The following is a 16413-nucleotide window of genomic DNA, read 5'->3' on the forward strand; positions in this document are numbered from 1 at the left end:
TGAATCTACCCTAAGGTCTGGCATGTATATATACTTGGGAGGGCATGGGAAAAGTATGATTTGTGACCCTCTCCATTTGTTATATTGAGCACACATATATGTGGGCACCTCATCTGCACTGCATGTGTATAAATGTGTGTGTGTGTAATATGAAAAGTCATCAGCATTTTAGTGTGACTACCTCATAATAAACACATTTTTGCATGTGGTTTTCCCTAATGTAATGCATGTTTCCACTAATATATACATTTTTGTAAACGTTTGGTTTGAGAACTGTATCACAACGAGATTTAGAGGTGTACACATTTTGAAGGACAGCTGTGTTTTAGTTCTCCCACTGTCCTGAGCAGTGCAAATTAGGTAGGTTCGATTTTTAATGCAAACTGAATTCAATCTCTCCCTCACCCCCAGCCCCAGTCGCATGTACAAACTCCTTATCCTTTCCAGCTGTTATACAGAACAAAATCTAACTGGTACAGGAGAGCACCCTGTTCTCAATGTTTGTCACAATGGGTCTTCCAAGGTCAAAACAGGGACTATCCAAGGTTTCCAAAGTGTAACACAAATATGCTACTTGTATCACAGTGATTGCTCCCCTTGGGGGAAAGGAAGAGGTGAAGATCATCAAGGCCACATCCTGATCTACAGTAAAGGCTCATCCAAATATTTGCAACATTCTACTTTTGTCTCACAATCTGTACTTCAAGTACCAAATAACTGCTTGCCAAAGAGAAGACACTAGAAAACTCCCTTTTTTGCCAAAACAGTTTTGTGCCTTCCCCGTTAGCAACTTTCCTGCTGCTTCTCTCAGTGTCTAAAATAAGGTGACACAGTCAGATGCAGAAACACCCAAAAGGGTGACATCCATAGTGCAGGCTCTCTAGGGAGCAACTTGAATGCTCTTGTATCAGCAGCAGCAGCAGCAGCACTTGAGCAACAGGATGACTGCTCACAGAGTACAGTTTGCACAGAAAAGAAGCAGCATTCCAATTGCCCTTTAAGGGCCCACCCGAAATACTGTTTTTGTGCCTCACTGAAACACATAGCTCAGTTGGCAGTGCATGAGACTCTTAAGGTCATGGGTTCAAGCCCCACATTGGGCAAAAGATTCCTGCACTGCTGCAGACTGGACTAGTTGACCCACGTGGTCCCTTCCAACTCTAGAAAGTATATGATTCTTGAAAATTTCATATTATTAATGTTTCTTGTAAGTCTGGGCAAAATGGCATCATGCACATGAGCAGAAGAGCCGAATTGCATCACATGCATGCGCAGACACAGCGCTGCAGGTTGCAAATGTGCCTCCCACACAGATCACATTAGCAAACCAAGGTATGACTGTACCTTGGATATCCGGTTGATCCAAGGAGCCCCAAGGTGTATACAGTGACTTGAATGTTCTCTAGCATTAATGCCATTCAAAACATGGTTGAATTGTTTTAGCAGCGTGTGTTGAAGAATTACTGGAAAAGGAAGTCAAATTAAAACATAAGCCATTTCAGCTTAGCCCTATTTGAAATTCCAACAAAAAAAAGACAAACAGTACTTTCCCACAAATTATTTGTAGCTGCTTTGCCTACTGACATACTGGAAGGAGTAAGGGGAAGGTTCCTCTCTCCCTTGTGCTGTAAAGAAAAGCCAGCGAACTAGAAACACACATGCCAACTTTCAAGATTTGGGAGTGGGGAATTAACTTACATTTGTGGTGTGTGTGTGTATGAGAGAGGGGGGGGAGGGAAGGGCAGTTTGAGCTTCTAAACCCTGTTCCTATTAGCATTTAAGTGCTGGTTTTTGGAATTCAAGTTTCAATGAACATAAATGCAACCTTTGGCAAGCTTCCATATAAGCAGGGGCGGGGGAGGGACCTTGTCTGATTTCCCCTGCATCAAGGCTTTTGTCCTCAAAGTTTAAATTGAAGCCTTCCCCCCCCCCATTTTTTCTGCAATTATTTTGATGGTCTGCTGTTTGATATAGGGCATTTCAATTAGTTGCAGGATTTTGCAAAGAAATTGCCAAGTGTATAGATATAATTTACTGGTAACCTGAAGACCTTGAAAAGTGGGTAGGAACTCAAGCTTAGTCTAGGACACAGCCAACACTCACATGGAAGTTGGATGAATACCAACAGACTCTCAACTGTATTGGCACTTATAACAATTAAGAAAGTCTATCTCCTGTCAGGAAGGCATTCAAATGAAGTGGCTGTCATACTGATCACTGTTCCAAGCTGCTGATCTAAAGCTTAGCACTTCTACAGCAATAGCACGATAAGGACAAACACTCAGAAGGTCCCCCACATGGCTCCAAAGGGAACTGGGGTTGCCACACGGCAACCGAAACCAGTGTTAGAAACTCAGATATATAACTAGGCACCAAGTGGCTCTTTAAACCAGGGTTACAGTCACCCAAACGGAATGTCTAGTTGCCATTTAGGGGCCAGACAGCTCAAAAGTCGCATTTTTTCAATACGACTTTTTGGTTCCTCAAATTCATTCTGATTGTGCTGATAAAATATAACGGATAGAATTCTACAAAATGTGTTGCTAGTATATGAAATCAGGAATGATCCAAGGATCCCCAGGCATGCACCTCCAGGTGGTGGAGACGTCGGGCACCATCCTGGCACCTGGGCATCTTCACTTGGTCTCAAGTGGCCGATAGCCATTTTACACCTGGCGCCTGGAGAATTTCAAATGCTGACCCAGACATGGGACACATATACAGTGGTACCTCGGGCTACAGATGCTTCAGGTTACAGACTCCGCTAACCCAGAAGTAGTACCTCAGGTTAAGAACTTCACCTCAGGATGAGAACAGAAATCACGGGCCAGTGGTGTGGTGGCAGCGGGAGGCCCCAATAGCTAAAGTGGTACCTAAGGTTAAGAACAGTTTCAGGTTAAGAACAGACCTGCAGAATGAATTAAGTTCTTAACCTGAGGTACCACTGTATTTAAATCACCCTCTAATCCAACCACAGACAAGGCAGGACAGTGGGAGACAAGGCTTTCTCCACATATTTCCTGCCCAGTCCTATCATTCCTGACGATGTTATCAGAAGGCTAGAGCATTATGGGGCCTAGAGATCTCTTTGCTACTAACCTCCAAGCCAGCCCTTCCTCTTTTATCCAAATTCACCTTACTAAGGCAATGAGCTGGAAGGCTGACTTGAGGCAATTGCCACACATACTTGTTGCAACATTAGTTGACATCACAAAGAGATGGACAGTGGCACAAACATTCCATGGAAACAGATGGTGGAAATGCTCAAGGCATTATACACTGCTTCCCCAAGTCAATGGGTGCTGAAGCAAGCGCATGCCAGCACATCCAGATCATCACAGTCCCAAGAAAATGTGGCTCCGATCTAAGGCTGTGTGATAAATCGTTGAATGCCAGGTATTAAAACATCGTATTAAGTGTTTCAACAAGGCAATACAGTGGTACCATGGTTCTCAAACACCTTGGTTCCCAAATGCTGGAAACGTTCTGGTAAGTGTTCCAGTTTTCAAACTTTTTCAGGAGCCAAACGTCTGATGCGGCTGTCGGCTATTGTTTCCGGGGCACCTGCGCCAATCAGAAGCCTTGGTTTTCGAACATTTCGGAAATCATACAGACTTCCAGAACAGATTAAGTTTGGCACTTTTGTTTTTGCAGTTGATTTTGTGCTTCTGAGGCTTTTCCGGTTTATTTGTTTTTGTGACTGTGTGGAACCCAGTTCAGCTACTGATTGATTGATTGTGTGACTGCGGAAATGGATAAAAGCCCCCCATCCAAACAATGACTATCATCAGTGCAGGTAAGAAAAAAAAAAATCTGAATCATCTACAATACTGTCTTATTTATTTTATAGTACAGTACGTTCATTTTATGTATCAATGGTCTCATTAGATAGAAAAAATCATGTTAAGTCGTTGTTTTAGGGGTTGTTTTTAAAAGTCTGGAACAGATTAATCTGTTTTTCATTACTTTCTATGGGAAAGCACACCTTGGTTTTGGAACGCTTTGGTTTTGGAACGGATTTCCGGAACGGATTAAGTTTGAGAACCAAGGTACCACTGTATACTGGTGAATAAAACGTGGAGACTTAACAGCTTCCCAGAGGGAAGCTGGGGAACTGATGCTTTGCGGCTTTGTTTGCTCTCTCCCTCCTAACCAATAAGAAATAAGGATAAGCTCTCACACAAACCAGCAAACTCTTCCAGCTTCACCTGTATCTTTCCACTTAGAACTCAGCTAATTATGCAGAGCCTGCTAACAATCCAGGAGGGACCCCCCATGGCTAGACAATTAAAGATCCAGGGGCAACATAAACGGAGAATGTAAACAAAGAACTGGAAAACACTTCTTTCCTCACACTGACCCCCACCCCTGAAAAAAAAAGGGTGGGAAGAGTTTTTATTTTTGTTTTCTGGTGGTTCCCCCTAAATAGTTTTCCTCCATATTAAAAATGAAGGTTTCTAAAATTTATTTAAAGGAGATTAAGTCTTTGCTTGCTTGCCCTCCTTCCCTCCCTTATAAAAAGGAGAGATTTTAAAAAGGGAGAGATTGATGGTATGGGGGTTTTTGCAGGGGGGGTCTGTTGAGGACTGAATGGAGAGAATGCTTAGCTGAAATGGGAGGTTGGGTACTATGTAAGAATGATGGGGAGGGGATTTGTCGGTAAGCAGTGCAAGCAAACACATGTCTACTCACAAGCAATCCCTACTGAAATCATCGAGACTTACTCCCAGGAAAGTAAAAGTAAGTTTAGTTGAACTCAGTGGGGCTTATGCATGCATAGATTGAACCTCTATGTGGGACCTCTGAGTGGGAAAGCAGATGCAACTTGACTAGTAAATCACTTAAACTACTCTTAAATAATAAATATATTATATGGAAGTTTACTTTATATTTTTTATTAAATATACTTCTTCCTTACATTTTAAGGCCCTCCACCACTGCAGGGAGCCTTGTCAAGGCCCTACGCTGCTGCCAATATATGGTGATATATTGTTATATTTAGCTGGTGTACATCATGGTGTTGAAAATCAGATAGCGCCCAGCCCTGCTTCTATGTTTCCCACTGTCCAGTAGATGCTGTTGCTTATAGTTGTGGCAGCACCCAGAACTCAATTCTGATCTTTATACAGTGGTACCTTGGGTTAAGAACTTAATTCGTTCCGGAGGTCCATTCTTAACCTGAAACTGTTCTTAACCTGAGATGCCACTTTAGCTAATGGGGCCTCCCGCTGCGCCACCACCGCACGATTTCTGTTCTCATTCTGAAGCAAAGTTCTTAACCTGAGGTACTATTTCTGGGTTAGCAGAGTCTGTAACCTGAAGCGTCTGTAACCGGAGGTACCCCTGTAGCTCCTCAAATCCGGCCTGATACCCATTTTGCTTGTTTAAGTTAGAAAAAGTGGGTAATAGGGACGCTCACAGACGGGGAAGCTGGGGAGGGGGAGGAACAAAGTTCAGGTCATTATGGACTTGGATTGAAACAGGCTCGGGGGTTTTAGAACCATGAAATTCAATTTCCAATCTCCAATCCCCCATCACTAAATATTATTTTAGTATTTTCCCATGGCTTCTCTTCTAGTTCATTTATTTAGCTCATAAAACTTAAAAGACCACTTGATTGTAAAAAGTAAGTCTCAACAGAGGGGAGTTGGAACCTGACAATGGATAGGGGATATCCCAGGCGACTCTCACTCATTTTAAAAAAAATCTCAGTGGGGATGGCGTTCCAAAAGGAAAACTGACTTTTAGAAGAATGCCACAAGTCAAGAGAGTTTCTGAACTTACTAGCTTAAAGGAACTTTAGTTTAAAAATACCTTTATGGCCTTAGCTCTTGACCACAACGCTAAAATATAATGCTGACACAGTGGGGAGAAAAATGCTTCAGATATGTAGGAAGGATGTACAGTTTCTAATTATGGTGTCACCAGAGATGGAGAAGCTATATTCAGAGATAGAGAATGAACTTGCTGGACTTCCTTTTCTCCACAGAGGCTTCATTATTGGAGAAAATCCCAAAGTAAAATTGCTCAAAGCCTCCATCCTCAAAAAAAAATTTTTTTTTACCTTGGCTATAAAAATAAATGCTTGCAGGCCAAGTAGTCTTCACTTTAAAGCTTAGCATATGGTAATTGTATCCACATGGCGAGATAGATGGCTGCCTGTAACCTCTAACCACATGGTAAAACTACCATTGTTACCAAGGCTCAATAATCTGGGAGAAATGGAGAAGTAACAGGATGGTAGGGAGAAATGACTCCCCCACAAGGTTGCATGTGCACATGGTTACTTTTAAATGGCTATCTGGCAATTGCCAGTTATTTTTGACTACCCTGAAGGATTTCATTTCTAATTTAAGAGGTGTAGGAATTCAAGCATACCAATAAGACACATTCGTTGACTTGAAAGCCTTTCTCTTCCTCTCCTGGATGCCTATCGGCTGGTTTTGATTACTCAGTGCTGAGAAGGTACAAGGGGAAGCTAGTCAATGGAGACCAATGGGGCACTGCCCCAACAACTTCATTCTGCCCTCAGCCAGCTCCCTCCTGCCTGCATCCTTACTTGGGACACAGAAGGAAGCAGGGAGCTCGGTGCATGCGCAGTGGCAGAGCCAATCCAAAGCTCCTGACATTGGGTCCACACCAAACTCTCCACTGCCTTTTATTGTTGTTGTTGTTTAGCCATTTAGTTGTGTCCGACTCTTCGTGACCCCATGGACCAGAGCATGCCAGGCACTCCTGTCTTCCACTGCCTCCTGCAGTTTGGTCAAACTCATGTTTGTATCTTCGAGAACACTGTCCAACCATCTCATCCTCTGTTGTCCCCTTCCCCTTGTGCCCTCCATCTTTCCCAACATCAGGGTCTTTCCCAGGGAGTCTTCTCTTCTCATGAGGTGGCCAAAGTATTGGAGCCTCAGCTTCAGGATCTGTCCTTCCAGTGAGCACTCAGGGCTGATTTCCTTAAGAATGGATACGTTTGATCTTCTTGCAGTCCATGGGACTCTCAAGAGTCTCCTCCAGCACCATAATTCAAAAGCATCAATTCTTTGGCGATCAGCCTTCTTTATGGTCCAGCTCTCACTTCCATACATCACTACTGGGAAAACCATAGCTTTCACTATACGGACCTTTGTTGGCAAGGTGATGTCTCTGCTTTTTAAGATGCTGTCTAGGTTTGCCATCGCCTTTCTCCCAAGGAGCAGGCGTCTTTTAATTTCGTGACTGCTGTCACCATCTGCAGTGATCATGGAGCCCAAGAAAGTAAAATCTCTCACTGCCTCCATTTCTTCCCCTTCTATTTGCCAGGAGGTGATGGGCCCAGCCTTATCCCCCCCCCCCACATTTCTCAGTAATCGGAAGTGACAAATGGCACTAGGAAGAAAGGGGACCTGCCTGCATCCACCATGACTGTTACAACCATTCCAGGGGGCGGCCCTCTCTGTGTCAGCTTAGTTTAGTGTTGCCAACCAGCACTGGAAGGCCCTTTGCCCATTTTCTTAAATATCCTCTTCTTATGAGACGACTGATCCTTCTCCCTGAATGCTGGCTTTGGGTTGAGCCTCAATGAGCCATGGCTCATATTACCCTGACATTGAGACATAGCACACCAACTAAATATGGCTCCTGCTCTGTTTTCTTGTGAAACCGCAAGCAAGCTATGGGTGGGGTCTAAAGTGCCATGAATGATAATCTCCTTTCAGCTCCCCCTTCCAACAGCATCCTCTGCTGCCCCACAAAGGCACCCCCACCCACAACGCTTCTGAAGCAACATCCTGTGATGCCCAATGGACTCTCACCAGCAGGAAATAAAACCCCTTCCACTTGAATGGAAACACTTTCCACTCAAAACACTGGAGAGAGTAGGTTGGATCCTGGCCATTGTTTAACTTATCCAGTCATCATTTTTACATTCTACAAAGCCAAATGCTTCAGTTGTGAAAGAGGATTACAGTTCCTTGTTAAACATTAAGTATTACAACTAGTACTGCAAAGCTGAATTGATTTAAAGCTTTTGTTAATTATTGACGGGGGGGGGGACAAATCCCAATTGATTGGATTGACAGTTAAGGGGACTTTTCTTGGGGGGTGAGGTTCTTTGCCTTCTGGAAGATATCTGTGATAAGGAACGGAAGAGAAAAAGAAAAAAGGTATTTCCAACTAACAGGCATTCATGCATACATCCCTCCATCCATTCATTCATTTCCCACTCCATTTTATTTCTTTAAAAGTTGCTTTTGCTGGAGGATGCTGCCTCCAAATCAAATGTGCAACTTTGGGTTCATAATGCCCTTGTAGAAGGAAAGACTGATAACTGGAGAAGGGAGGTGAAGTGCAAAGCTAATGAATCAGGACTTGGAAAAGACATTTGAAAAACTAGAGCCAGAGTTAAATTACATACTTATTCAACTGCTAAGAGATTGTAAACACAAAATTGTACTTTTCACTTAATGTGGGCAGCTTGTATGATCCTGGCATTGCTATTGTGTTGAGGATGGGAATGGTTCCCCATGCTCACTATGACCACAAGGAAGTAGGGGTCCCTGGCCTCTGTCTATTAATAAGAGGGACAACAGCTGCTAGCAGCTCTTCCCCAACCTCAAGTCCAGTGTGGTATCTGTGATGTACTGAAGGAAGTGGCAGGCCAGCATACAAGGTTGAATTGTAGAGTTGGAAGAGATCCTGAGGATCATCTGTCCAAGCCCCTGCAATGCAGGAATATGCAGCTGTCCCATACGGGGATCAAACCTGCAACCTTGGGGTTATCAGCAGCATGCTCTAACCAACTGAGCTATCATGCTGGCCTCAGAATCTTTTTCAGGCATAGAATGCAGGTAGGTGCCCAACATTAGTTCCTGCATTTGGCAAGCAGTAGGAGGCTTCTGGATTGACCAGGACTGAGAAAAATACTATTGGTCCAGTCTGAAGAGGGGTACCTTTTGTTCCTCATAGCAATGCAATAGGTTTTATATATATATATATATATATTGGGGGGAGTCCTATAATGCATCTATTATTATTATTATTATTATTACTATTATTACTACTACTACTACTACTACATTTTAACCAAACACATACTGAGTCAGGCCCAGACCTTTTTAGGGAACAAGCCAACTATGCCCCCTCGTCTATACATGTACATAAGTTCTGCCTCAATTTATGAGCATAGGATAAGAACCTCTCCACTGTTATTATCTCCAGACTTGGCGGAAAAGTCAAATGCTTATGTTGTGACCGAGAGGTTTGCAGATCCTAGATAAATATTTGAAAGCTCACCTTCATTGTTCTTACATGATTTCCCTGCTACCATGTTCTGCTTCTCAAAGATTTTAATGGCTCCCTTTTTGCATTAAAAAGACAGATGCTGTCATTTTTCTTTGGCAACATATAACAAGAAAAGCACAAAGATATAATCTAATACCGTATTATGTCATATTTAGACATATCATTGACTGTTGGCATCCAGCTTGGAACCAGGAAGATATTTATGCCGACTATAAGAGCTCTTCAAAAGGCTACGTCTGCTAAAATCACTTTAAGAGAATATTACACATGACATCACCCATCAGTGACTACACTGACTCAGGGCAATTACTGCTAATCAACTTAGACTATATCTGTGTAGTTATTTTTAGATGTTTTATTGATGTTGATCAAGAAGGCCTACTGTAGCACATCCTTTAACCTAGTTGTCGTGATGATCAATTATTTCAGAGGTATGGTAGCTTGTTCCTCTCCATGCTACGTTCTTTCATTCATGTTTGATTTTCAGTACTATTGTTTCAAGCTTATTGTTAACGAGACATAATAATCCATTGTTGAGTAAGATCTGTCCCTGCTGGGGTTTTTCTGTACATGGACTCACACTTAGCCAGTCTGAACAACTTTCAAGGAGTGTAGATTTTACTATGATGCAAAAGTTTTGCCTCCACTGTCACTTACAGAGTCCCTGTTAAGACCGTGTTCACGGAGGACAATCTTACTTGGCTACGAGTGATTGCCAAAGAAGAAAAAGCTAGGGATTGAACCTGGAATCGTCTGCATGCAAAACTGGTGCCCTACGACTGAGCTATAGTCCTTCCCTATCCACTGTAATCAAAATGTGGCACATGGGCCTAATGTTGTAAACGTAGAAACAAAGAATTGTGATGTTGGAAGGGACCTCATCCAGTCCCTCTGCCATGCAGGAACATGCAGCCATCCCATACGTACAGGTATCAAACCTGAAACCTTGGCATTATCAGCACCACACTCGAACCAACTGAGCTATCCAGGCTGACTTGAGAATGAACCAAGCAAAAGAGAACTGCAGAATCTTAACACAAACACACACACACAAACTCAAAACCAATGGATAACTGGAACAGCTTAACTTACAGACAAAATGCTGCTACTGCTTTTTTTTTAATCCCCTTCTTAAAATGACTTGCTGATGCTTAAGGTAAGTCTATGTGGTATTTGTAATATTCCCTCCCAAAGATGTAACTCAGAAATTAAAAGACACAACAGTGCAAAGTTTTGCCCTTGATTTGCCTAACCTGCTATTGCTATAAATAATCCTTTTCCAGCAGCAGCTGCCCCGATTATTATTTCTTAAAAGGCAAACAAAAGGCTATTTACCTCTCGCGCTGCTCCACCTGGCACTCTTGCTTTAGTAGCCAGGCCCCATCTTAAATCTGTGATCTATTGTTCTTGCATGAGCACACTTCAAATGAAATACAGTCTGTGGTCTCCGTTCAGGGCGCAGCGGAAGCTGACACCAGGTAATGCAGTCAAGACCTTTCCTTATCACTGTATCAATTACCAACCGTACCCACTCATTGAAACAAAGCAGGTTCAAAGGGCTAAATCTCCGTGTCCTTCTGGCTTCTGAACGCTACACTGTACTTTAACGTGTTGTTTATTCCCTAGTAATCAATGTCACCAAATTCAAGAGCTTCGACCTCCCCCAGGTAAGAGTTTAGTGAGGCAGAAGAAGAGCAAAGAGTTCTCTTTGCAAAAGTGATTCATTCATGAGAGCTTTAATGGACTGGGTGGGTTTTAGAGGTAGACAGTGGGAATCTGCTTTCAATTAACTGTGTCTTATTTATGCCTCTTCCCAAACTGTCGCCACACAAGGCAAGTTGCCCCTCATAACTAAGTAACAGGATAATGTGCAAACTCCGGGAGCAATGCTCTTGGGAACACAGCAGATTTTAAACAAAATTGAGGTTTGATCATGTATTATGCTTTGAGTCTTTCCCCTTCCACACAGGAACACACAGAGTTTTATTCCTCAAACAACAGAAGAGTCAGAGGAAAGCTTTTGAGCCATGCAAAGTTTAAAATGTTGGTTGTCAAGGCATGCGATTTTGCACTTTTCAAGCACCTTCCCCAAAGTTCCGCAGAATTTATACGTTTTTCAAAGGGGCAGGATTTTCTGGGCCAGGTTCAGATGTAACAACAAACTATGGGTTGTTATTACACGAACAAGCCAGCAAGAGCCTTGGACTTGTGTGCTTTCCCGTTCTCTTTGCATGAAATGGAAGGAGATCTAAAAGCGTCCATTCTTGCTGTGTTAAAACCACCCTTTGTGGAAAGCCAGTATACCAAAACATAATTGGAGCAAATCAGTAGTTTTACTGAATCTTGGGCGGCGGAGGGGGGTTGCCTTCTGAAAACCACACAACATCGCAATATCTTTCCAACTGTGTTCTAGTGAATCCTGAGTTTCCTTAGAAGCTTACTGAGGTAGTGATGGTGGCAAATTTCTCGAAAAGAGTTTGCCCACCACTGATGACCTTTCCTGTGCAAATGAGCAGCTGTATGGGAGCATTATATTGCTAATAAGCCTAGCTAGCTCTCCATGAGAATTTACTGTTCAATCTTGGAACATGATCCAGGATCTACTACAACAAGGTTGGAAAATCTGTAGCCCTCCAGATTTATTTATTTATTTATTTATATGATTGATCTTTTGCGGGGGGGGGGGGGGGTTGAAATGAAGCACATAGAAAAAGCCCATGAAAATAACACAAATCCCTGAATGACATATTAGTTGTTGGGAGCTAGTCAGTATAGTCAATGGGTTGGGGATGATGGGAGTTATACGATACACAATGCTTCCCAGCAGACAAGCCAACTTGGAATGGTCTCCATTAAGCTGCTAAACTTGAAAGTGTACAGGATGGAAGGCAGCTCAGGATACCAGATTTTGCTGCTTATAACTGCAAAATGCAATGACAGCTTTCCAAAAATCTGGGAGAGGTGGATAATGAAAAATATACCATGAGGCCTTTTGCATGACTAAGCACAGAACCATTAAACATGTAGTGATGAGTGTTCAAACTGAACTCACTCCAAAAATGCTTCTATCTGAAAGAGCATCACCAGACTCAACCAAAGACACTGCCACTTTCTCACCTTTCATTTCTTTCTTTCTTGCTTTCTCTCTTCCCCTGACTACAGCATCTGGCAAACACTGAGGAACAGTCACTTCATCACCATTTTTCCTGTCAAATAAGCCACTGGGCGAGTTTCCTCAACAGTTAGAATTCCGTAATAATGCAAAACGAACCTCATGATTAGCAATACTCAAGGACGATTATGGTCTCTTTTCTGCTCGCCTAGTCCCTGCTGCCCATTCCCGTCTTGTTTTCCGAATATATCTGGCAACTAGCTTATTAACTGCCGGTGTATCAGGTAATGTAATAGAACTATATTTGTATTTCCAGAAAAATTGAAATACGATCCAAATGTGGATGCCACGGGGAATATAAAGATGACTCACAGCACAGGGCATTCATAATGTTGGGCATTCAGAAGTATCAGATAGTCAGTGTATGGAAATGTTGAGAAGAACTATAAGGAACTAGGAAAACTGGAGTGAATATATGAACTGGAATGAAAAGCAGTTCGTCTGGGTCCAGGTTAAGATAACCTCCTAAGCCAAACCTTGGCTTTGCTCAGCACAGCAGCAAAAAAGGAGCAAAGTTTCTGGGAGCTCCCCTTTGAGACCCTGCATTTTTGCACTAATCCAACGTTGGGCTTGAGGCAGTCCACAGCTCAATGGTCCTAGATTGGTCCCAAATTCTGGAAAGCCACCACCAGCCAACAAAGATCATACTGATCTGGAGGAACCAAAGGACTATCTCAGTGTAAGGCAGCTTCCCATATTCTTACCGGGTCACTTCAACATCATACATTTAAAGCACTCTTACACCAGCTTCCCCCAAAGAACCCTGGGAAACCTAGTTTGTTAAGGGTGCTGGGAACTGTGTGCAGGCTCTCCTAACAGTTCTCTGCACCCTTAACAAGCTACAGTTCCTGTGATTTTATGGCAGAGGCCATGACTGTTCAAGTGATATGAGAGTGCTTCAAATAGGACCATTTTAGGTGCATCTCTGAAACCTCCTGCCTAGATGTCTTTAGGCCTATATGCTGAACCTCATGTACAATTCCCTGAGCAGAAGGCATTCCAGGAACTATTCAAGTCCTATCCTACCATCACTGCCAACTTTTAGTTGATATGCTTTTATTCAGGTTTTAGGCATTGCAGGAAGGTAAGGCAGGGCTGGACTTCCCTCCCAATCTTTCCCACATTAAAAAAAAAATCAATCCCCTCTTCTCCTGGTTTCTCAGGCTTTGTTAGGAAGGAATCAAGTGTCTCGCTTTAGAAAAACCTGAAATATTGGAAACCCAAGCATGCGACAAAGTGTACCATGTGCTTAAACAGTTTGCTTCTCAATATTTGTTCCACATGGTTACAGCTTTTTGTTGTTCTACTGCAGAACAATGAAGAGGTGACAGTGAAACCTTTCAGCTGTAAGTCAAAATAAATGAAGGTTTTAGGGAGTCTCCGGAAAGGAAGAATGTGGTACCTCCAATTCCTTCTCGGTATGGTTTATTTAATTTGGAGCATTCCCATCTTTCCTTTCTCTCCAGAGCCTCTGCTTCCACTTCCGCTGCCATCCGCTCTTCTCCCCAGGGCAAATAATTAGGGAGCATTGGATGCCAGAAGGCTAGCTTTCTACTCATTGCAATGCAGTTCAAATTAAGTGCTTCCTTCTGGAATATCCTGGAATTAAAAGAGGAAGCTCTTTAATGGCGAAATGTATTAGACTGTGAAATAGACTCCTCGCTCCCCCAGGGCAGGGCCTGCTTAAGAAAGTTAAAGCTTGCTGGAAAAAATGTGCTTTAGGGAGCTACACTGAAGGCACAAAAGGCAAAGTTCCAAATGATGGGAGTAATTATTTTTTTTAAAAGCCACTGAGTTAGTTGGAAATTAGATAGATAGATAGATAGATAGATAGATAGGCAGATAAATAGACAGATAGATGATAGATAGATAGATAGATATGAACACTCGGTAACAGCCATCACATTGCAGTTTCACTAGTAGAAAGTTATGGGGCAGCTTTGTGCAACGAAGATTGGCAGCAGCAGCAGCAGCAGCAGCAACAAAAGCACAGAACTGAAGAAACTGCCTTATTCCAAATGGTACATTTAATAGCCATTCAGGGTTTAAAACTTAAGATGTTGCCAAGACTACCTGGAGATACCAGGGGCTGAACCTGGAATCCTCTGCATGGCTAGTATGTGCTCTACCACTGACCCACAGCTATTTCCCATTGCCTGGCCTGGTCAAAATTTGGCTAAAGTACGGAATGCAAAAGACGTAGTTCACAAAACATGTAGATTGCCAGAAACAGTCCCCAAACTCTCCCAAAGACCTGCACACAATCTAGCTCTAGCTGCAACACTGTGGAAATGAAAGGTGCACACTTCCAATGCCCGGTATCCTCAGAGATGCCAGATAGGAAAAGCCAGTTGTACCACCTTCCCAGATTGAAGAACTGGGCCAAAACCAAGAAAATGAAATTTCAATAGGGACAAATGTATGGTTCTACACTTAGATCATCTGCCAGTAGTACCTGTGAAAATGATCTAGAAGTCTTACTAGACCACAAGCTTAACATGAGTCAACAATTTAATGCAGCAGCAAACAAAGATCATGCTATTCTAGGCTGCATCAACAGAGGTATAGTCTCCAGGTCAAGGAAAGTCATAGTACTGCTCCATTCTGACTTAGTCAGACCACACTGGGAATATACTGTGTCCAGTTCTGGACACCAGATTTGAAGAAGAATCTTCAAGCTGGAATGTGTACAAAGAGGGTGACCAAGACGATCAAGAGTCTAGAAACCAAGCCTTACGAGAAATGGTTGAGAGAGCTGGGTACATTTAGACTGGATAAGAGGTGATGGAGAAGAGATACGATAGCCATCTTCAAATATCACATGGAAGATGGAGCAAACTTGTTTTTTCCTGTTCCAGAGGGTAGGACCAGAACCAATGGCTTCAAGTTACAAGAAAGGAGATTCCAACTAAACATCAGGAAGAACATTCTGATTGTGAGAGCTGTTCAACAGTGGAATGGACCACCTTGAAAGTGGTGGACTGTCCCTTCATTTGAAGTTTTTAAGCAGAGGTTGGATAGACAACATGGATGGTTTAGTTGAGATTCCTGCACAGCAGGGACTTGGAGCTCAGAGTCGCTTCCAACTCTACAATTCTATGATTCTATGAAATCTGTTTTGATGGACTGGAAACCAAACCACCTACTTTCCTATTATCTCCTTTGTAAGTTTCTCCTTAATGTTGTTGTTTTTTAAAAGAAAATAAAAAAATAAAAACAACCCATTAGAGTAACAGAAGCAACTTTTTAATATCTGCTAAATATAATGTTTAATTAGTTTTCTAAATGCATATGCCATTAGCTAACCATTAGGGATAATGTACCCATCTTCCTTTGCAGAATCAGAGAAACCACTGATTTAGTTAGACAGATTCTGAAAGGTAATTTGGCTAAATGAGTGTATTTGTATCATGATTAACTGAACAAAGTTTTTTTCAATAAAAAAAACATTTCTGCTAGTGGCAAGGCGTCATTTATTCTGAAAGCTTTCTCCAGTTCTACTGGCTCATTCATGCCATTTCAGACATGGTTTTTTTTTATTTTAAAAAAATGGTGTCTCTGAAATACAGACTCTTCTGAAACTTCATTTAAAAGTCCAGTTGTTGAGAAAATTCTTTGAGCAATGTAAAGCAAACACCCAGAAACATATTTTGTAGGAACAAGGTGAGAAAGACACAGATCAGAAGTATTTAGAGCAGTGGTGCTCAAAGGGTGTGGCAGGAGAGAATGGCAAGTGCGGCGGAAAGATTCAAGGGCAATCAAATAAACATTTGAACATATCAGCGCAGTTATGGTATAGTGTAGTATTAGGCTAGGTTGGCTAGGGAGAAATTGATGAGATGAGTTTGCCTGTCTCAGATCCAACTTAATATAAATGAAATTACCCAGCAAAAGCAAGCTCACACCTCCCATTGAGTTTCCATACTTACTTAAGGTAAACATGCAAGGGGCTCTTTAAA

General features: G+C 42.3%; 1 protein-coding gene and 1 long non-coding RNA gene across 7 annotated transcripts in view; one reads left to right on the forward strand and one right to left on the reverse strand.

Moving 5' to 3' along the window:
- RET (ret proto-oncogene) overlaps positions 1–16413 on the reverse strand; it is a 110014-nt gene that overhangs the window by 62151 nt on the left and 31450 nt on the right. Inside the window, exon 1 of one of the 3 annotated variants that reach the window (XM_081913501.1) lies at positions 3100–3181. The exons of 1 other annotated variant lie outside the window; for it this stretch is intronic. The gene's annotated coding sequence lies outside the window, so the exon portion shown is untranslated. Of the gene's footprint in view, positions 1–3099; positions 3182–16413 lie in introns of those variants that run through there. One more of the 3 variants, XM_081913500.1, reaches the window with a different exon arrangement.
- LOC309371213 overlaps positions 3256–16413 on the forward strand; it is a 35697-nt gene continuing 22539 nt past the window's right edge. For all 4 annotated transcript variants that reach the window (XR_014168919.1, XR_014168920.1, XR_014168921.1 and 1 more), the window contains exon 1: positions 3256–3396. This is a non-coding gene — a long non-coding RNA (uncharacterized lncRNA). The remainder of the gene's footprint in view (positions 3397–16413) is intronic.

Source organism: Podarcis melisellensis, assembly GCF_964234715.1.
Source record: "Podarcis melisellensis genome assembly, chromosome: 5".
Taxonomy (NCBI): Eukaryota; Metazoa; Chordata; class Lepidosauria; order Squamata; family Lacertidae; genus Podarcis; species Podarcis melisellensis.